Here is a 22,128-nt window from a genome sequence, read left to right on the forward strand (position 1 = left end):
TATTATTATTATTATTATTTTTTTTTTGAGACAGGGTCTCGCTCTTTCGCCCAGCCCGGAGTGCAGTGGCGCAATCTCGGCTCACTGCAAGCTCCGCCTCCCGGGTTCACGCCATTCTCCTGCCTCAGCCTCCCGAGTAGCTGGGACTACAGGCGCCCGCCACTGCACCCGGCTAATTTTTTGTATTTTTAGTAGAGACGGGGTTTCACCGTGTTAACCAGGATGGTCTCGATCTCCTGACCTCGTGATCCGCCCGCCTCGGCCTCCCAAAGTGCTGGGATTACAGGCGTGAGCCACCGCGCCCGACCATTTATAAAATTATTTACACTACTTAGATATACTAAGAAATGTATATTTTATTCTTTTTGTTTGTTTGAAATGAAAAGTCTCACATATTTATTACTGAATCCGGCCTACCAGTGCACAAACAGCACATACACAGAGAAAAAAATATATATTCACAATAAAACATGTCCAACTGTCCAGATAGTGGTGACATTTTCAGCTTGATATGGTTAAGATGGTTGTGACCTTGACACAGCATAAATATGTGTGCCATCTCATGTGTAATTCCTTACAGACCCAGCTTGATTCTTCTCCAATGTCTCCTTTTGGAGTTCTACCTGATTTTATTACCAGTTTTCATCTGGATCCACTGGGGGATGGGATGATTTTGCTTTTGTTTCTTGACCAGGAAATGCTTAATCCTGAAAGTCTTGTGAGAAGACATGGCAAGAAGCAGAGTCAAGCACACACCTTGATGGCAGAGAAAGGAAGACGGTATATTTTATTCTTAAAAGCTTCTCCGATTTCCTTTACCATTTCCTAACTGCTAGGTAGGTGTGGGAAAACAAAAATAATTTTAGTCTAATCTGGTTGGAAACTAATTCTGAGCCAATTATTTAAATAATCTCTTTAACCCAGTCTCTTTGAAATCATTGTTCTATTGTTTTGACGCCCCTTTCTCTCTCTACTTTGTTCTAAGAGATGTCTAGTACAAGGAGCAGGATCTCACATGAATTGGTTGCACTAGGGGATTTGAACTCTGTGACCTTGAACTGGTCATTGTGCAGGGGCTGGCATCACCTAATGTATATCTGTCTAGTCCTGTTCCTGGTTATCCTGTTGGCACAAACTATGGATGTCTGTAGCTGATAACTTCCTGGTCATTCTTTCCTGGCTTGGCCAGAGTCTAAAGGCATCCTCCTCCCCTACTGTCTCAGCCTTTCTTGATCCAACTTTCACTGCAGACCCCTCTCTGAGTACCTAAAATGTTCTCTGCCTGGTCCAAGGCCCAAGACATCCATTTGATAAGCGTTTGCTGGAATCACCTCAACTCTGTCATGGTGGATCTATAAAATGTGTACTGGAGCTGAAACCCAGGTCCTATCTGTAACTGATCTTGCTTTACCCTCTTAATCATTCTAGGATCCCTCTTTTTGGACCCCCCCAACCCCCGCACCCTTTTTGCCCAGTATAGCATTCTGCAACCAGAGTTCAGAACAGGGAGCAGAACAAAAAGCCCTGTGTGCCTTCAGTAAACACTGTGTTTGCTGTGTACTGAGCACTGTTCTATGCACTGGGGATACAGTAATGAACAAAACACACAAAAATCCTTGCCTGCATGGAATTTATAATCTAGTAATCCCCTCAACCTATCTGACTTGCTTCTGTCATGACACATCAGACCGTTTCCTTCGCCTCCTCTTTTCTTTAGGTTTTCTCATCTTTACAATCTTTCAAACCTCTTCTTAAGAGAATGAGTTTCCTTTAGAAATTTTTTTGTTTCTAAAAAACGCCCATAGTCTTGCTGCAAAATCCTATTTTGAATGTCAGGTGTTAAACATTAACTCTCCTTCCTCTATGCATTTATTTTATAACAATCCAAATCTCCTACAGAGGCAGATGGGTGTCTTAGGCTGAATGGAGAAAGTCTTGCATATTGCAAAGGCAAATAAGAAAGTGCATTAATATCTTTAGAAATACTAACTTCATTATATCAGAAACAATAATGCACCATTCCCCCCTTCCAAACTCCTGGCAACTACTCCTTTCTGTCTCTATGATGTTGATAACTCTAGGTACCTCATATAATAAAACCATACAGTAGTTTTTTTCACTTAGCAAATTATTGAGGTTCATCCATGTTGTAGCATGTGATAGTATTTCTTTTCTCTTTCTTTCTTTTTTTTTTTTGACAGGATCTCACTCTGTTGCCTAGGGTGGAGTGCAGTGGCATGATCTTGACTCACTGAAGCCTCATCCTTCCAGGCTCAAGTATCCTCCCCCTCAGCCTCCCAAATAGCTGGGACTATAGGCTCATGCCACCATGCCTAGCTAATTTTGTTTATTTTTATTTATTTATCTTGTTGAGATGAGTTCTCATAATGTTGCCCAGGCCTGTCTCGAACTCCTGGACTCAAGCAATCTTCCCACCTACCTGGGCCTCTCAAAGTGCAGGGATTACAGGCATGAGCCACCATGCCTGGCCTAGGATTACTTTTTTAAGGCTGTCTAGTATTCCGTTTTGTGTACATACCACGTTTAGTCATCTGTTAATGGACATGTGGTTTGCTGTTGGCTCTTATGAATAATGCTATTACGAATGTAAGTGTATTAGTTTGTTTTCACACTGCTGATAAAGACATACCTAAGACTGGGTAATTTATACAGGAAAGAGGTTTAATGGACTTACAGTTCCATGTGGCTGGGGAGGCCTCACAATCATGGTGGAAGGCAAGGAGGAGCAAGTCACATCTTACATGGATGGCAGTAGGCAAAGAAAGAGCTTGTGCAGGGAAACTTCCCCTTATAGAACCATCAGATCTCGTGGGACTTATTCACCAACACGCGAACAGCAGGGAAAGACCTGCCCCCATGATTCAATTACCGCCCACCGGGTCTCTCTCACAACATGTGGAAATTCAGGATGAGATTTGCATGGGGACACAGCCAAACCATATCAGTGGGTATACAATGATCTCTTTGAGATCATACTTTCAATTCTTTTGCGTACATGCCCAGAAGTAGAATTGCTGGATCATACAGTAATTCTATTTTTAACTTTTTGAGTAACCACCATAATGTGTTCAACAGTGGCGTAACATTTTATCTTCCCATCAACAGTGCACAAAGATTTCAATTTCTCCACATCCTTACCAACACTTATTTTCTATTTTTTGGTTTTTTTTGTAGTAGCCATCCTGGTAGTTGTGAGATGGTATCTCATTGTGTTTTTGATTTTCATTTCCCTAATAGGTAGTGATGTTGAACATTTTTTTATGTGCTTACTGGCCATTTGTAAATCTTTTGGAAACATGTCTATTTAAGTCCTCTGCCCACTTTTGAATTTTTGTTGTTGTTGTTGAGTTTTAGATTAGTTCATTACATATTCTAGATATTAATCCCTTGTCAGATGTATGATTTTAAAATATTTTGTCCCATTCTGTACGCTCTCTTTTCATGCTATTGATAGTGTCCTTTGAAGCGCAAAAGTTTTACATTTTAATGAAATCCAATCAATCTATTTGCTTTTTGCCTGTGTCTTTGGTATCATATTCATTGCCAAATTCAATATCATGAAGTTTTGCCCTATATTTTCTTCTAAGAATTATATAGTTTTAGCTCTTTTGTTAGGTCTATGATTCATTTTGAATTAATTTTTGTATATGGGGTTAGGTAACAGTCCATTTTCATTATTTTGCATGTGGCTATTCAGTTTTCCCAGCACTATTTGTTGAAAAGACTGTCCTTTCCCCACTGAATAGTCTTGGTACTGTTGTTGGAAAACATTTGACTACATATACTGGGGTTTATTTCTGGGCTGTCTATTCTATTTCATTTGTCTATCTATATATCTGTCTTTATGCCAGTACCACACTGTTTCAATTACCAAAGTTTCGTAGTAAGTTTTAAAATCAGGAAATGTAAGTCCTCCAATTTATTCTTCTTTTTCAAGATTGTTTTGGCTATTCAGGGTCCCTTAAGATTCCATATGAATGTTAAAACTGATTTTTCTATTTCTGTAAAAAAAAAAAAGGTCAATCTGTAGATCACTTTGGGTAGTACTGACGTTTTGACAATATTAATCTTCTAATCCATGAACCATGGGATGGTTTTCCATTTATTTATATCTTTCTTAATTTCTTTTAGCAATGTTTTATAGTTTTCAGTGTACAGGTCTCTTCTCAGTTTAGTTAATTCCTAAGTTTTTAAATGCTATTTTAAATAGAATTGTTTTCTTAATTTCCTTTCAGATTGCTCATTGTTAGTGTATCAAAATGCAACTGATTTTTGTGCATTGACTTTGTATCCTGCTGCTTTGCTGAATTCATTTATTCTAACTGTGTGTGTGTGTGTGTGTGTGTGGTATCTTTAGAGTTTCCTACATATCACATCTGTGAACAGAGATAATTTTACTTGTTCCTTTTCAATTTGGATGAACCTTTTATTTATTTGTCTTGATCAATTGTTCTGTCTAGGACTTTCAGTATGTTGAATAGAAGTGGTGGAAGTGGTTATCCTTGCTTTGTTCCTGACCTTAGAAGAAAAGTTTTCAGTCTTTCACTATTGAGTATGATGTTTGCTGTAGATTTTTTTACATATGGCTTTTATTATGTTGAGGTAGTTTTCTTCTAGTTTGCTGAGTGTTTGTATCATGAAAGGATGTTGAATTTTGTCAAAAGCTTTTTCTGCATCAATTGAGATGATTTTTTTTTTGTTTAATCTTTTTTTTTTGAGACAAAGTTCTCACTCTGTTGCCCAGGCTGGAGTGCAGTGGCATGATCTTGGCTCACTGCGACCTCTGCCTCCCGGGTTCAAGTGATTCTCCTGCCTCAGCCTCCTAAGTAGCTGGGACTACAGATGTGCGCCACCACGCCTGGCTAATTTTTGTATTTTTAGTAGAGACAGGGTTTCACCATGTTGGCCAGGTTGGTCTTGAACTCTTGACCTCAAGTGATCCGCCTGCCATGGCCTCCCAAAGTGCTGGGAATACAGGCGTGAGCTACAGTGCCCGGCCTCTTTATTTTTTAAAGAATACACATTTTCTTTTCCTTTTTGAAGTATCATAGGAAAGGCTAAAGGGCTTGATTTTGCTATATCTTATAGCAGCATGGTAAATTTATGGTTAGTGTAGTGCTAACCATGATGCATTTCCTGTCTTTTGAAAAGCAGCCTCTTCTCATTAACTTTGGTTAGGGTTTTTTTTTTTCCTCAGTTTTGAATAGGAATTGATTTGACAGCTGATTTTGTGTGTCCTTTGCCCAGCTCAGAAGGGTGGAAAACAAACCTGTCAAAACAAAGCTCTCAGAATGGCAGAATTCAATGCATCAGGTATCCTGAACTAACAATTAAATGTCTGTCCTACTAGAGGGTGAGCTTATTGAGAGGAGAAAATATCTTTTCTCCGGAATCCCCAGCACCTAAAACATTGCCTGTTGTATAGAAAACACTCAATAACATCTTGAGAAGGAATCCAAGAACAGTGTATCTCTTGCTCTTTCTTCCCTCTCCTTTCCCCAAGAGAGAGTACATCAAACTCAGTAACTTCCATATAGTTAGTTTACTGTGAAGTATAAATATGAAAACATTCAAGTTCTACAAATAGTGCAAAAGTGAGCAGTTATGACATTTGACAAAGTATTGTTGAATTGAAAGGTTTAGAGTTTGGTATTAAGAAAGGACTGTACTCTCTCATGTACTCCATGTTGTAATTGATTGCTTTCTTTTTCCAAAGCTATATAGACTCATGTATTACCCACTTCTTTTTTTTCTTTTTTTTTTTTGAGACGGAGTTTCACTCTTGTTGTCCAGGCTGGAGTGCAATGGCGCGATCTCGGCTCACCGCAACTTCCGCCTTCCAGGTTCAAGCAATTCTCCTGCCTCAGCCTCCCGAGTAGCTGAGATTACAGGCATGCACCACCATGCCTGGCTAATTTTGTATTTTTAGTAGAGACGGGGTTTCTCCATATTGAGGCTGGTCTGGAACTCCTGACCTCAGGTGATCCGCCTGCCTCAGCCTCCCAAAGTGCTGGGATTACAGGCGTGAGCCACTGCGCCCAGCCAATCCACTTCTTAAGAGTTAAGTTGATAGATTGTCTGAGGGTACATGGCTAACCAGTAATTAAAGCCTGAATTGGAAAATAAAAGTACCTTGTCTAACCTCTCAAAGCAGGGCATTATTTCATATAGGTCATCACACAGTAGATTGTGTGAAAATAAAAATAGATGAAGTATAATCTATGAGTGATACCTGTATAGATTCTCAGTTTGATGACCAACGCAACCTAACTTTCCAGAGCACTTGAAAAAAGTATTCCACGGCCGACCAAGTAAACTTAGGGGAAAGGTCAGTGGTGTAACTACAAAGGCCAATCTATTTTAACTACCTGAGGTTTAAAAAAAGCCCTCTTCTCAATTTACAGTGACTGTGGGAGTCATTTTCCTGCTTACACAGTGATAAAGGGTTTGTATATCTTAAATGTAACATAGTAAAAACTCAACAGAACATTAAATTAAATTAATCAGCACTTTGGAAAGTTTATTCCATGAATGTGGGGAAAAGAAAGAGAGATCAGACTGTTACTGTGTTTATGTAGAAAGAAGTAGACATAAGAGACTCCATTTTGTTCTGTACTAAGAAAAATTATTCTGCCTTGAGATGCTGTTAATCTGTAACCCTACCCCCAACCCTGTGCACCGTGTGCTAGCAGAGACATGTGCTGTGTTGACTCAAGGTTTAATGGATTTAGGGCTATGCAGGATGTGCTTTGTTAAACAAGCACTTGAAGGCAGTATGCTTGTTAAAAGTCATCACCACTCTCTAATCTCAGGTACCCAGGGACACAATACACTGCGGAAGGCCGCAGGGACCTCTGCCTAGGAAAGCCAGATATTGTCCAAGGTTTCTCCCTATGTGAGAGTCTGAGATATGGCCTCATGGGAAGGGAAAGACCTGACCATCCCCCAGCCTGACACCCGTAAAGGGTCTGTGCTAAGGAGGATTAGTAAAACAGGAAGGCCTCTTTGCAGTTGAGATAAGAGGAAGGCATCTGTCTCCTGCTCCTCCCTGGGCAATGGAATGTACCTGATTGTATGTTCCATCTACTGAGATAGGAGAAAACCGCCTTTGCTGGCGGCAATACTGCTCTTTAATGTACCAGATATGTTTATGTATGTGCACATCAAAACACAGCACCTTTTCTAACCTTGTTTATAACACAGAGACATTTGTTCACATGTTTTCCTGCTGACCCTCTCCCCACTATTACCCTATTGTCCTGCCACATCCCCCTCTCCCAGATGGTAGAGATAATGATCAATAAATACTGAGGGAATGGCCGGGGCGTGGTGGCTCACGCTTGTAATCCCAGCACTTTGGGAGGCCGAGGCGGGCGGATCACGAGGTCAGGAGATCGAGACCAAGGTGAAACCCCGTCTCTACTAAAAATACAAAAAAATTAGCCGGGTGTGGTGGCGGGCGCCTGTAGTCCCAGCTACTCGGAGAGGCTGAGGCAGGAGAATGGCGTGAACCCGGGAGGCGGAGCTTGCAGTGAGCCGAGATTGTGCCACTGCACTCCAGCCTGGGTGACAGAGCGAGACTCCGTCTAAAAAAAAAAAAAATACTGAGGGAACTCAGAGACCGGTGCCGGTGTGAGTGAGCGCTGGTCCCCTGGGCCCACTTTTCTTTCTCTGTACTTTGCCTCTGTGTCTCTTTCTTTTCTCAGTCTCTACCTGACGAGAAACACCCACAGGTGTGGAGGGGCAGGCCCCCCCATCACATGAACATAGAATACATGTTCTGTCAAGGTAAATAATTACTTCATTGGTTACATGAAAAATACTAATATGTTTTTATTTTCTATTTTTAAAAAAGCCTTTTACTGGAAATAATTTATACAGAGAATGAAACATAATAAGGTTACATATTAAAAATATATGCGGCCTAAATTTGATAATAATGGTATTTTGAAGTACAAATGTATGAAATATACATTAAATTCGGAACCAGTTCAAAATTTAGCCTTTGAACTGATTTGCAAATCATGCCATTTTTATTTAACCTATTCTGTAGCATACATCTTGACTTATCTCTTTCCTTTTTTTTTGAGACAGAATCTTGCTCTGTTGCACAGGCTGGAGTACAGTGGTGTGACCTCGGCTCACTGCAGCCTCCACCTCCCAGGTTCAACCAATTGTCTTGCCTCAGCCTCCTGTGTTGCTGGGATTACAGCCACCTGCCACTGCACCTGGCTAATTTTTGTATTTTTTAGTAGAGATGGGGTTTTGCCACGTTGGTCAGGCTGGTCTCGAACTCCTGACCTCAGGTGATCCGCTTGCTGGGTGAGCCACTGCACCTGGCCCTTGACTTATCTCTTTCCTTCTCAAGGCTTTTGATATTATAAAATAATTTTTATGTTGTAAAATAAAACTTAAAAAGTCATGAAAATTTGAGATACTTTCTAGTTCTCTCATGTTATATCTTAATAGTAAAACTAAAATCAAAATGTCGGCCGGGCTCGGTGGCTCACGCCTGTAATCCCAGCACTTTGGGAGGCCGAGGTGGGCGGATCACGAGGTCAGGAGATCGAGACCATCCTGGCTAACACAGTGAGACCCCATGTCTACTAAAAATACAAAAAAAACTAGCCGGGCGAGGTGGCGGGCGCCTGTAGTCCCAGCTACTCAGGAGGCTGAGGCAGGAGAATGGCGTGAACCTCGGGGGGTGGAGCCTGCAGTGAGCGGAGAACGCGCCACTGCACTCCAGCCTGGGCAACAGCGAGACTCCATCTCAAAAAAAAAACAAAGATGATTTTTATTTTTCTGGAGGCAAAGCATTACCTTTAGCTTCCAAGGAACACATTTGCTCTGTGATCAACCTGACGAATTTTTTTTCCTCCCATGGCATCTCCCTTAAGAACATTGATATATTGAAGTTCGTTTATTGTTGAATTCTATCAGAAAAGGCAAGTTGCCCATTAATTTCAATATTGCATATTTTTAGGTAGCTTTAGAGTACTTTTTAAATAAAAAATGCCACAGACAAAGACTACTTGGTAGCTTTCTCTGTCAAGTCCAACTTTTTGTTTTGTTTGACTTTTCACAACATAATAGAAATGTTGGGACCTTAGAAATTTCATCTCTTCCAGCAGTAGCTATATTTTCTATGTCTTAGCCATAGGTCTTCTGTTATTTTATTCTACAACTCTAAGCCAATTAAGGGGAAAAACTCTCTATTGGGCATTTTCTCCTTTCTGTTTTTTTAGCTTTGTTTTCTATTTTCTCCCCCATCTTTGTTATAAAAAGAAAAAAGACCCTCATGGAACATGTCACCATTTTGGAATGTAGGTATTTATATATACTAATTTTGCTTATGTATCAGAAGTCACATTTAGAAATATTCTCTGTAAGTTAAGCTTAAACCATTTTAGTTGGTAAGTGCCAACAACATTATGGTTTGTTTCATAAGAATCCTCTTCACTTTGAAGCCATATCCTTTGTTTCTTCATTTTCTCTAAAAACCACACAGGATGATGAAGAAATAAAATGAGAGAAGTCTGCTGAAATATATGCACAAGCTATTCTAAATGTCATTTGTTGAGTGATATATAGAATTTCGTAACAAGGAGTGGCATTGTCTGAAAGTGTCTCCTGTAGCTCACTCTTGGTTACCTGAACCAATGGACTACCTAGAACCAGGAATTATTCTTCAACTGGTTGAAGACGCCATGCTTAAACTCAACTTCCTAGAAAACTGATGGCATTATTTCACCCTCTTGCAGGAGCTACAACTTCCCTTGGTCCCCACTGTTCTTGGGTGCTGGACAGTTAGCTTTCAGTCACCTCCTCCAACTTGCTAACTGCCAACCCAGACTGCCGAATGTTCAAGTTGTCTGATTATCTCTTCTGATAAAGTTACTTGCTCTGTAAGAAAGGAGAGCAACAGTGGGGTGGCGCCCCTTCCCTGGAATACTAGACTGAGTCTCCATCAGATAATCCTGGCCCCTGCATACTGCTTCATGGGAACAGTGGGAAAATCAAAGGACCTGTGAATTGTTTCGTTGCTGACCCCTTGAGTTTGTCTATTTCTTAAACTTTATAAAGTGATATTGTAAAATTAATCCTGAGCTCTGGTGAACCTCAGGTGGCCATCACAAAGAGACCCATCTTGCACAACAATTTTACTGGTGATAATCAAAGCTTTGTCCTGCCTTGGACCCTGAGTACCCTGTTATTAATTAGTGTTGGAACAGTTCATTTAACTGCTCTGTATTTCAGTTTGCATACTTGTAACATGGATTGCAGTCACTAGCTGTATTCATATTTCACCTTGGGGCCTAAAGTTATAGATTATCTTTAATCTCTATATTCAAACTCTCCCTCAATTGCCACTTTAAAAAACAGGCTCAATTTTTCTCCCAATTAAGAGAAAGAAAGAAAAAGAAAATTCTCATTTCATTCCCTCATTCCCTTCTAGCCAATGCCCGAGTTCTTCCTCTTTACAGGCAAACTTTTCAAAAGTTGTCTACACTTGCTGTTTCTGTTTCTGCCTCTACTCGCTTCTAAAGTCTCTGTACTCTAATTTTTGCCTATTTCACTCTATGTCAGGATTTCTTGACCTCAGCACTATTGGCATTTGAGGCTGGGGAATTCTATTTTTGTGTGGGGTACCATCCTGTGCATTTTAGGGTATTTAGCAGCACCCCTGGACTTTATCCACTCCATGCCATTAGCAGTCCTCTCTCCCCAATAGTGACAACCAATAATGTCTTTAGGCATTGCCAAATGACCCCTGCAGGGCAAAAATCACCCCTGGTTGAGAACCATTGCTCAGTCTTTTATAACAACTTCTGCTAAGATTACTAATGACTTTCACATTGTTAAATCCCATTTCTCATCTTAATATCTCACTGGCAGCTGACATTGCCTGCCTGCCTTCCTGCCTGCCTGCCTGCCTGACTTCCCTTCCTTCCTTCCTTCCTTCCTTCCTTCCTTCCTTCCTTCCTTCCTTCCTTCCTTCCTTCCTTCCTTCCTTCCTTCCTTCGTTCCTTCCTTCCTTCCTTCTTTCTCTCTCTCTCTCTCTCTCTGTCTCTCTTTCTCTCTTTCTCTCTTTCTTTCTTTCCACAAAGTCTTTACGCTGCCCAGGCTGGAGTTTAGTGGTACAATCTTAGCTCACTGCAACCTCTGCCTCCCGGATTCAAGTGATCCTCCTGCCTCAGCATCCCAGGTAGCTGGGATTACAGGCACCCGCAACCACACCTGGCTAATTTTTGTATTTTTAGTAGAGACGGGTTTTCACCATGTTGGCCAGGATGATCTCGATCTCTTGACCTCATGACCCACCCGCTTCGGCCTCCCAAAGTGTTGGGATTACAGGTGTGAGCCACTGCATCTGGCCCCACTACCTCTTCTTTCTTGAAACATTTTCTCTTACCTCCAATGACAATATTTTCTTAATTTTCCTCTTACCTCTTGGATTGTTCTCTCTCTCTCTTACAAAAATTTCATTTGTAGGTTTACCCACTCCTAACTGACATTTAAATGCTGATATTCTTTTCTTCTGCCCTTTGAAAATAATTTTAAAAGTGATTCTACTATACTATTTTTAGTTGTACAACCTTGCTATAGTCACTATTTTTTTTCTTATATTTCATTTCTTTCCAGGACAGACATTCCGAATGTAGATATAGTCACTATTTTTATTTGTACAGACTATGCTAGGAAATAGGAGATTTCCTAACTCTGGGAGAATTCAAACAGTATTTTATGTTGGTTGAGTTAATTAAAAGAGAATGAGTGAAGTCAGAGTCTTTGAGTTAAACTATTACAAATTGGAAGAATATATTCAAATTTAAATTCCTGAATTAAATACCTAAAATGTAGACACAATTTTTTCACAACAGACAGTAAAAGCAAACATCTTTGTCTTGGAAGCTCAGGATTATATAACAATGAATCATTTTAGCTTTGAAAATATCACATGAGTATATACTTAAGGGGGGAAATAAGTAAATAAAACAATATATTACAAAAGATCTTGTAAACTCTGAAGAACTCAATTTTATGAGGACATGATACCAAATATTAATCTGACAAGAAAACCTGACTCTGCAAATATGCACATAAGAATATTTTTCTGGCACTGAGGTTACTAGTTTCTTTGAATTGTTAAGAATTATTTTTATATATATTTATTTATTTATGAAATAGGGTCTTGGCCTGTCACCCAGGCCAGAGTGCAGTGGCATGATCATGGCTCACTGCAGCCTTGACTTCTGGGGCTCCAGCAATCCTTCCACCTCAGCTGTCCTGAGTAGCTGGGACCACAGGCACACACCACCATGCTTAGCTAATTTTTGTATTTTTGGTAGAGATGGATTGTCACCATTTTTCCAGGCTGGTCTCAAAATCCTGAGCTCAAATGATCCACCTGCTTCGGCCTCCCAAAGTGTTGGGATTATAGGCGTGAGCCACCACACCTGGCTGCAAGAATTTTTTGACATTAATAATTTGACAAATACCTTGCCAGATCTAAAGCCTTGAAGAAATATTGACAAAACAGTACTATATTACCATTTGTATTAGTCAGCTAAGGCTGCCATAACAAAATACTACAGACTTTGTGGCTTAAACAACAAAAAATTATTTCTTGTGGTTCTGGAGGCTGGGAAGTCCAAGATCAAGCTGCCAGCCAATTTGATTCCTAGCAAGGGCTGACTTCCTGGCTTGCAGATGGCTGCTTTCTCACTGTGTCATCACATGGCAGAGACAGATAAGTCTAGTGTTTCTTTCTTTTCTTTTTTTTTTGAGACGGGTTCACCTGGTCTCGATCTCTGTCCTGTGAGGCCCCCCCCGGCCTCCAAATCGATTACAAACCACCTTATGTGGACACCAGACCTGTCTGATTAGAGCCCCATCCTTATGATCTCATTTAACATTTATCACTTCCTCACAGGCCCTGTCTCCGAATATGGTCAACATAGCATTTTTGGAGAGGACACATTCAGCCCATAACACTATTCAAAAGAAGGAGAGACTATTTTAATTTGGGTGAAAATGCCAAAAGCTTTCAAAGGAGGAGACTTTTAAGACGGGCTCTGAAGGGTTTGGACATGTAGAGTGGGATGGAAAATTATACTAGGATTTGGATATTACATGGGGACAGCAGAAGGAATGCAGGATCTGTGTGGGGGTAGTGGGGATTTCAGTTTGATTGACCTCCTAGGATGTGAGAAGAAAGTGAGTGAAAAATAGGATGATTTCAAGTCTTTGAGGAAGTTGAATGATAAGCTGTGGAGTTTGTATTTTATTCTGTGAACGACAGGAACCTACTATTTTTAAAAAGAGTGCTATGATCAGAATTACTTTCTAGGAAGATTTAATCTGACAGGGCCTTCAGGTGTGTGAAATTGGCAGCTTAGTACTGGTCTGGTTAGGGGGCTATATTAATAGTCAGGAGTTAATGAGAGCCTGATCTATACTAGTGGTACTAAGGTATTCACCAGTGAGTCAAACATCAGCCCTTCCTCAATAAGCCAGCACTCTAATGGGTGAAACATACAAATAAACTAATAATTACAATGTAATGAGACAAGTTCTATGATAAGATTCAATTCACCAGAAATATATAACAGTTCTAAACTTGATTACATAATAAAATATCCTCAATATTTACAAGCCAAAAATTATATAAATAGAACTGCAGAGAGAAATGGATAAATCCACAGTCACAGTGGAATAGTTCAAGGTAGGTTAAGCAGAGGAAATGTATGAAAGATATAGAAGATTTGAATAACACAAGTAGTTGTATTGACGTAGGCTCAGTATAGAGAAAAGTATTATTGGCTCAGAGAACAAGAGAACTAGAGAACACACATTAATGTTGTTTCTCCTTCCCCCTTGCCCAAATTCTTTTTCACAGTTACCATTCTCTTACTCATCAAATGAAAGGGATACCTCTTATCCATTCAAAATTTTCTTTCTTTTTTTTTTTTTTTGAGACGATGTCTTGCTCTGCTGCCCAGGCTGGAGTGTGGTGGCATGATCTCGGCTCACTGCAACCTCCACCTCCCGGTTTCCAGCAATTCTCCTGCCTCAGCCTCCCGAGTAGCTGAGACTACAGGCATGCACCACCATGCCTGGCTAATTTTTGTATTTTTAGTAGAGACAGGGCTTCACCATGTTGGCCAGGCTGGTCTCGATTCCTGACCTCAAGTGACCCTCTCGCCTTGGCCTCCCAAGGTGCTGGGATTACAAGAGTGAGCCACTGCACCTGGCCACCATTTGAAATTTTCTATGATGCATTCTCCTGTAGTATTAAAAAACTTCAGAAGAAAAATTAAAACAGTGGTGTTGAAGAAGCCCCTTTTTCAATCATAGCACATATACCCTTCTAGGCCATTATCTTTCCATAACTGATATGAATGTCTGTTAAGGATGAGACATAATATTAGAAATGGGGTAATTTCATACTTTGGGGGATAACTGAATTCACTAGTATGATACAGTTGGAGTGATGATAGTTTTTGCCTGACCACCTCACCTGTCATACTCCCACTATTACCAAATCATGAGCCACTTAAGAGAGTCTTATCAGAGCAACACTCACTTAGGTGGATGAGAAAAGGGGACAGGAAGGATTTGGCAGGGCTGGCCCAGGTACCATAACAGTAGCCTTGTCAATCAATGGGCTGGAGTCTCTGAGAGCGGCTCTGGCAAAAAGCACTTCCTGACTAGAAACTGGGAGGAAATGACGGATGTGGCTTAACCACTAGTTACCAATAATGATGAAACAGAAGCTTGTCTAAACTATCAGTAATAAAATGAAAATACATCACCTATGCAGAAGAAAAGTCTCAATTAGCTTTCTATTTTTCTCAGAGAAAATGAGTAGAAAGTCATTACCATTTGAAGTGGTGATTAAAAGTATCCAGCCAAAAACTATAAAAGAAGTGTCATAGACATATTAATGGACATCATTGTTATATCGTTTTTCTGAGTTATATGATGTTTGTAGAATTGATCTTTTAAAATTCTGTAATTTGTTGAGATTTTGTTCTGTTAAATATTTACTTTCATACTTAATTTTTTCCTTTTTTCCCACTGGTTTCTCCTGAGAAAACATACCTAATTTTTTATTCATAATGTTGTATTATTTTTCTGTAAGAGGTCTGCACCTCAAATTATATAGGCTTCAAGTTGAAAAAACCCAAATCCATCCCTGGGCCTGATACCTTTTCTCTGTTGCTCTTTCTCTTTATCTGTTTTTCTTTTCTCTTTCTTTCTTTCTCTTTCTTTCTTTTCTTTTCTTTCTTTTTTTGTTTTTTTGAGACAGTCTCACTCTGTTGCTCAGGCTGGAGCGCGATGGCATAATCACCACTCATTGCAGCCTCAACTTTCTGGGCCCAAGCCATCCTCCTGCCTTCGCCATGTAAGTAGCTGAGACTACAGATGTGTGCCACCACGCTTGGCTAATTTTTTTCTGTTTCTTTTAGAGATGGGGGTCTTACTATATTGCCTGGGCTGGTCTCGAACTCCTAGGCTCAAGCAATATACCTGCCTTGGCCTCCCAAAGTGCTGGGATTACAGGTGTGTGAGCCACTGAGTCTGGCCTGTTTCTCTTATCATTGCTTTTCATGATATCATGCTCTTAAAAACAGGATCTACACTAATATATATGAGATGTGGAACAAAATATCAAAAAATATAACATGATATAGTGCCCTAAATTTTAGAAAATGAGTTTTATTAAATTAAGATTAATTCCCCACTCCCAGATATTAAAATTATCAGATGCAAAATATATGTAGTCTTTGTTCACACTCAATAGGAAAAATACAAAAATGTACAATTTCTTTTTTTAAAAAAATTAATTTTTATTTATTTATTTTTTTGAGATAGGGTCTGGCTCTGTTGCCCAGGCTGGAGTGCAATGGTGTGATCTTGGCTCGCTGCAACCTCTGTCCCCTGGACTCAAACCATCCTCCCACCTCAGCCTCCTGAGTAGCTGGGACTACAGGTGTGCACCACCATGGCCAGCTAATTTTTGTATTTTTGGTAGAGACAGGGTTTCACTATGTCGCCCAGGCTGGTTTTGAGCTCCCGAGCTCAAGCAATCCTCCCACCTTGGCCACCCAATGTGCTGGGATTGCAGGTTTGAGCCACTGTGCCTGACCAAAAATATACAATTTCTAATTCAAGAGATTATACTTATACCAGTTTCATCTGATTTTAGTGCTATAACAAGGTGAAAGACAAATTAATAATCATTTGGTAAGTCCTGATATAATCTTTCTCATATACTTTCTAGAAACTCTGAAAATGAATAATTCAAATGACAGAGTAATAAACACATTTGTAAGTCAGATGGTTTCTAATTCATTACTTTCATCAAAGTTTAAGTTGGCCCTAAATAGACTGTCATCTAAATAGATCATTAAAAATAATCTTTGACAATTGATCACTGTATGTTATTTGGCATTTAACTTGAAAGGTTTAAAGAATTGATTGACATTGCGAACAAAATTTCCAATCTCATTTACTTATGTATAAGAACAAGGTTTTTTAGTGCTATAGATATAAATGAAAAACAGGAATAACTAGATCCTGACTGATTTTAGCCATAAGGTAATATTAACCCATGGATAAATAAACTTTTCAATTATCTAAACATATTAAAAATATTAAGTGGTCAACTTTTTTTGTTGAAGGATACATACATTTTTCCAATGTCTTTTAAGGGAGCACAAGCAAAAATGTTTAGAGACAACTAATCTAGAAGAATGAATATGGAAAACTATATAAATCAATTATGCAACACCCTTAAAGGAGACTGGCCATCTATTTTTAACTGTCCTGTTGGCAGACTTGAACAGACAGCTGTATCAAATGATGGAGGCTGCCTGAGGGTGTGGAAGAACACTATGTTGGCTGAGTTATTTTTAGTTGTGAAACTCTCTTTTCAAGCCCTAATATGTAAAACAAAATACTTGAGGTGAACACTTTTATAGTTTGAAGTGGAAATAGTTCCACTTAGTGCTACAGGACACAGACCACTGGAATCTACAAGCCTACACTGGCAGTAGTTCTGATCTATTTCCCTTAATGCCCTCCTTTTGTTTTTCCAGGAATCCTGTGTACTTATTAACAGTACTTAGGAGCAAGTAAGAGTGATGGTGTGATTGATCTAGACTGCCTTGATTCTTTCTTGTTGAAGCATCTACACTGGAGACTCCTCATCCTCAGTCTGGAGTGTCTTTCCTGCATAACTGGGGTGAAATCCCCTGTCAAGGAGGCTGGAGCACCCACAGTAGGTGATTTTTAAGGATAGGCAATCATGTTTTCTTGGTGTTACTCCTAGTGGAAAAGGGTCTATCCAAACTGACCATAACTCGAGACTCATTGCTCTTTTTATTTCTTCCCCCAACCAGTTTTCCAGGATTTGAATCTATTCAGATCTATCCAGGAGAGCATGTTCAGTTTGGATTCTGGAATTTCTTACTTACGGACTTTCTGTTGCAGTAAGCCTGGGTGCCTACACATTAGACTTCAGTAATCAAATCTTTGAAATAACATGCAGTGACTTCTCTTGAGTGCCTATTTACCCTCAGTTGGTCTGGATTAGGGTAGATGCCACCATGCACTGCCTCATGGACTCAAAAAATCATAGTTTTCTCTCCCTTGGCTCAGTTCTGGGGGCTCAGCGCTGAGCATTGGTCCCCTCTTTATGCTGTCGTAATAACTTTATTTCAGAAAACTCATTGACTTTCACTGTGACCAGCCTAAATACACACAGCCCAAGCTCCCTAACTCCAAATCTCAGAGAAAAGGGGTAGGGTATTGATTTCTTTCCTTGAAAAAGGTCTCAAGTTCCCTTGAGTAAAATTTTCCTTCCCACAGATGTACTAAGAGGAGTTGCTGACTTTGCTACGATGAGAATGAATTCTTAGTTATGCATCATTCTGTTTTAAATTCATTTGTATTATTTTGCAGAGCAAAAAACAACAACAAAATGAACAACCCCCCCGCCCCACCCCACCCAACACCAAAAAACCATTCCAAGGCTATCTTCTGTTTCCTCTTATTCTGGGAGCACAGTGCAGCAAAAGGAATAATGCTAACAATGATAAAACCAAGTGATGGCAGGGCACTCCCTTATCTAGGTAAAACTAGGACCACTCTGAAGGGGGAGTGAAAGGCATGAGTTCCACTGGTATATTGGGCCTCCCTTTACTTACCTCCTCCTAGATCATATCCAACTTATGGCAAATTTATTTTTGAAAAGTTTGCAGAGTTAGTTTTAAACACATAATTTATTTCCCAAATACACTGCATCATATTCGGCAAACTTATCTTTAAATAATTCCAGTCCCTCCCGTGTCACTGGAGACCTCTCTCCTAGAACCCTCTTTCCTCTGCTCCACTCGGGACAGATTACTCTCTAGGCTGCTCCACAGCCATCATGAGGGCCTTCACCTGGCTGGTCTCCTGGGTTAAACTCACTGTAACAGGATCTGAGGTGTAACATTGTGGTTGCTGAGTGAGAGTTTTCCTCTTGTGCCAGAATAACAAATAAAGTATAGATGTGAGGCCCAGAGGCACTTAGTTCTCCACACTCTAAAGACAGCCACCAACTCAGCCTCATCAGTTGGTCAGTGGCCAAGGCGAAGTCCTGGACTCCTGCTCTTTATTGTGTTCCATGTTCCTTCCTCGGGAGCCTCAAGAACTGGGTCTTCTCCAGCTGGATATGATAAGGGCTTGTCCTTTTTTTCCTTTAGGGATCGAGGGCTTGAGGATACTGGAGGGGTGGGATTCTTCAGAGACAAAATTAGTGGGGAGTGAAAGCAGTCTTGGGAGGCAGAGTTGCTCTAATGTAAAGTATGTGTGTGCATGCATGTGTGCATGTGCACACACACATACAGATAAAGGTGTGCTTGTTCTAAGAGTTAATATCGGTAAGCCTGCAAAAATTGGTAGGAAGCATTTTATTTCTTGGATGAATTCTTGCTGAGCTGCAGAACCAGTAGGTCTGCCTTGGAGCTGGAAGTATGGTAATGAAATTTTGGGGAGAGCTTGGCTTGTGTCCTCTGGAGTTTGGGCAAATATGAATATAGAGACTGTGCCGATTTCTTAGTCTAGAGATTTCTGAGAGAGTCTCTCTTGGTTAGCCTGGGACTGTGGGGCTTGATGTGACTGTGGCATAGTATATCTAAAGGAAGAAAGGACAATCTCTTAATGTATTCAGTTGGGGAGGACCCAGTTCTTGAGGCTTCTCTGGAAGAAGCATGGAAGACAGGTGAAGAGGAGGAGCTCAGAACTCTTCTGGTGGCCACTGAACCAACTGATGATATACCCAATCATCAGGAGGTGTTGTGGTCCTCAACTTCTAACAGGCCAAAAGAAGACTGCCTTTATTTGAGTTGGTTCTCAATGACAGGTTGCTGGTAAGACTGTGCTAAGAAATATATTCTAAGAAATCTATTCTATTCTATTTCTACCTGGAGACCAGTCATTGTAGTGGGAAGTTGGTGGGCCAATTTTAATCTGGAGATTAATATACTTTGGTATTGAGAACTTTTCTTGTTAATATGGAGATTAATATATTTTGGTATTGAGAAATTTTCTTGTGTTATTATTTTGAGAATATCCTTCATCTACATTTTTCTCTCTCCTTCACCCAGCTCCTACTAATCAAATATTTGATTCTCCATTTAAGTCCTCTAAATCTCTTATTGCTTTTTCCATATATTCCATCTGCTTGTCTTTTTGTTCTGTTCATTTGAAGGTTTTTTTCTTTCTTTCAACTTTATCTTTCATAGTTTTTATTTAAATGTTTTCTTTTGACTCTTATATTTTTAATTTCAAGAATTTTAAAAAGTCCTTGCTGGCTGGGTGCAGTGGCTCATGCCTGTAATCCCCAGCACTTTGGGATGCCGAAAGGGGCAGATCATGAGGTCAAGAGATCGAGATCATCCTGGCCAACATGGTGAAACCCGTCTCTACTAAAAATAGAAAAAATTAGCTGGGTGCGGTGGCACGTGTCTATAGTCCCAGCTACTTGGGAGGCTGAGGCAGGAGAATCGCTTGAACTTGGGAGGCAGAGGTTGGAGTGAGCCGAGATTGTGCCACGGCACTCCAGCCTGGCGACAGAGCGAGACTCCATCTTAAAAAAATAAAAAATTAAAAAAAGCCCTTGTTTATTCCTTATTCATATTAACCTATTCTTTTTTAGTGAATATTTTCTCCTATTTCTTTGATTAAAAAAATTTCTTTCTGTTTCATGCAATATTTCTGTGTCTTCTGAACTCCTTTTGTCTCCTCATAAGACATTAATATGCATAGGCAGGGCTTGTGAATTAGTGATCTCTAGATCACACCACCAGGATTCAGATGAAAGCTATTTAACCTTTGTAGGCCTCCATTTCTTCCTCTATAAACTGGGTATAATAAAATTACCTCTGTCATAGGTTTTTGAAAGATCTCAGGGAGGAGTGCACCAGGAAATGGAATTGGGCCAGTACAAAGTACTAAGGCAAGAGCATAACAAATGTGTTTGAGCAGGCACTGTTGCTGGAGAAGAATAAGAAAGAAGTTAAGAGATGAAACAAGGGTCTGATTGTGTAGGGCTTTGTAGACAATTGGAAAGACTTTGGCTTTTATTAGGAGTGAAAGAGGGCACCACTAGGGCCTTTTGAACAGAGCAGTGACCTGATCTGATTTGCATTTTAACACTGTCATTGTGGCATTTGTTGACAGAAGTCCATAGGAGGAAAGTACATAAGCAGGGAGACTAGTTGGGGCCTGTTGCAAGAATCCATGTGAGATCATGGTGCATTTGACTGGGATGGTAATGGCAGAGGTAGTGAAAAGGGGTCAAATTCTGGTTATATTTCAAAGGTAGAGCCAACAGGACTTCTTAGTGGATTGAAAGTGAGAAAGAAGAGTCAAACATGACTCCAAATTTTTAGCCCAAGAAATTGGATATATGGGATTGCCATTAAACGAGATAAGGAAAATTACAGATGGAGCAGGTTTGGAGAAGAAGAACTGAAAGCCAGACAGGTGAGCAAGAACCTGACAGGTTTCTACTAAGGCTACTAGTAAGACAACTCTTAAAAGGAGATTTGCTGTAAGTTAGAGCAGACAAATGATGTGGCACCTGAAGCAGGAGAATGGGGTTAGGACCATCTTTGTTTTTAACATGGGAGAAATAACAGCACATCTATTTACTGATGGGAGTGACATCAGTAGAGTGGGAAAACTTATGATGTAAGAGAGGAAAGGCGAATGTGTCAGTCTAGGTCCTGGTGAGAAGCAGATGGTGCATGCAAATTCGGTAATTTAAGGAGAGTTTTTATTTTTGGATTTTTTTTAGACAGGGTTTGGCTCTGTCTCCCAGGCTGAGTGCACAGACGTGATCTCGGCTCACTGCAACCTCAACTTCCCAGGCTCAGGTGATGCTCTCACCTCAGCCTACTGAGTAGCTGGGATTACAGGCACACACCACCACGCCCAGCTAATTTTTGTATTTTTTTAGTAGAGATAGGGTTTCACCATGTGGCCCAGGCTGGTCTTGAACTCCTGAGCTCAAGCTGTCCACCAAACTCGGCCTCCCAAAATGCTAAGATTACAGATGTGAGCCACCACACCTAGCCATTGAGGAGAGTTTTGAGGAGAGTTTTAAGAAAGACTATTTATTGTACAAAATTATGGTCATAGTGTAAGGAAATGGTTAGTGCAGTGCCCTGGGGTTAGTTAGAGTTTGGCATCAATACCACCTTTCAGCATGAAGGGACAAGGGAAAGGGAAAGGATTCCAGAACTTGGAATGAGAGAGCTGTGTGGAGAGGCCTGCTTGTACCATTTGGTGGATGAAATCAGCCAGCCCACAGGGAGGGAGCTGGAAAAATAAATGCTCCAACTTCACTTTGCTTCTTCCCACACATCCCCAGCCCTTTCCTGGGATCTCCAGTCCTTCTCATTGACCAAAACAGTCTGGAAGCCAGAGACCAGGGAAGCATGTCGATTCAGGCATACAGCAGGGTAGAAAATGGATCTGGAGGGGCAAATGCAAGAAATCCACATGGGGAATTGCTGGGGCAATGCCCTTGAGTAGGTGAGGTTGAAGGAA

At 40.4% G+C, this 22,128-nt stretch overlaps 1 pseudogene; it reads right to left on the bottom strand.

Annotated features, from left to right (window-relative positions):
* Nucleotides 1–414: 414 nt before the first annotated feature.
* On the bottom strand, nucleotides 415–730 carry LOC116468375 (large ribosomal subunit protein eL39-like; annotated as a pseudogene).
* Between the last annotated feature and the right edge of the window lie 21,398 nt (nucleotides 731–22,128).

The sequence above is a fragment of the Hylobates moloch genome, unplaced genomic scaffold (assembly GCF_009828535.3).
Source record: "Hylobates moloch isolate HMO894 unplaced genomic scaffold, HMol_V3 SCAFFOLD_5, whole genome shotgun sequence".
NCBI lineage: Eukaryota > Metazoa > Chordata > Mammalia > Primates > Hylobatidae > Hylobates > Hylobates moloch.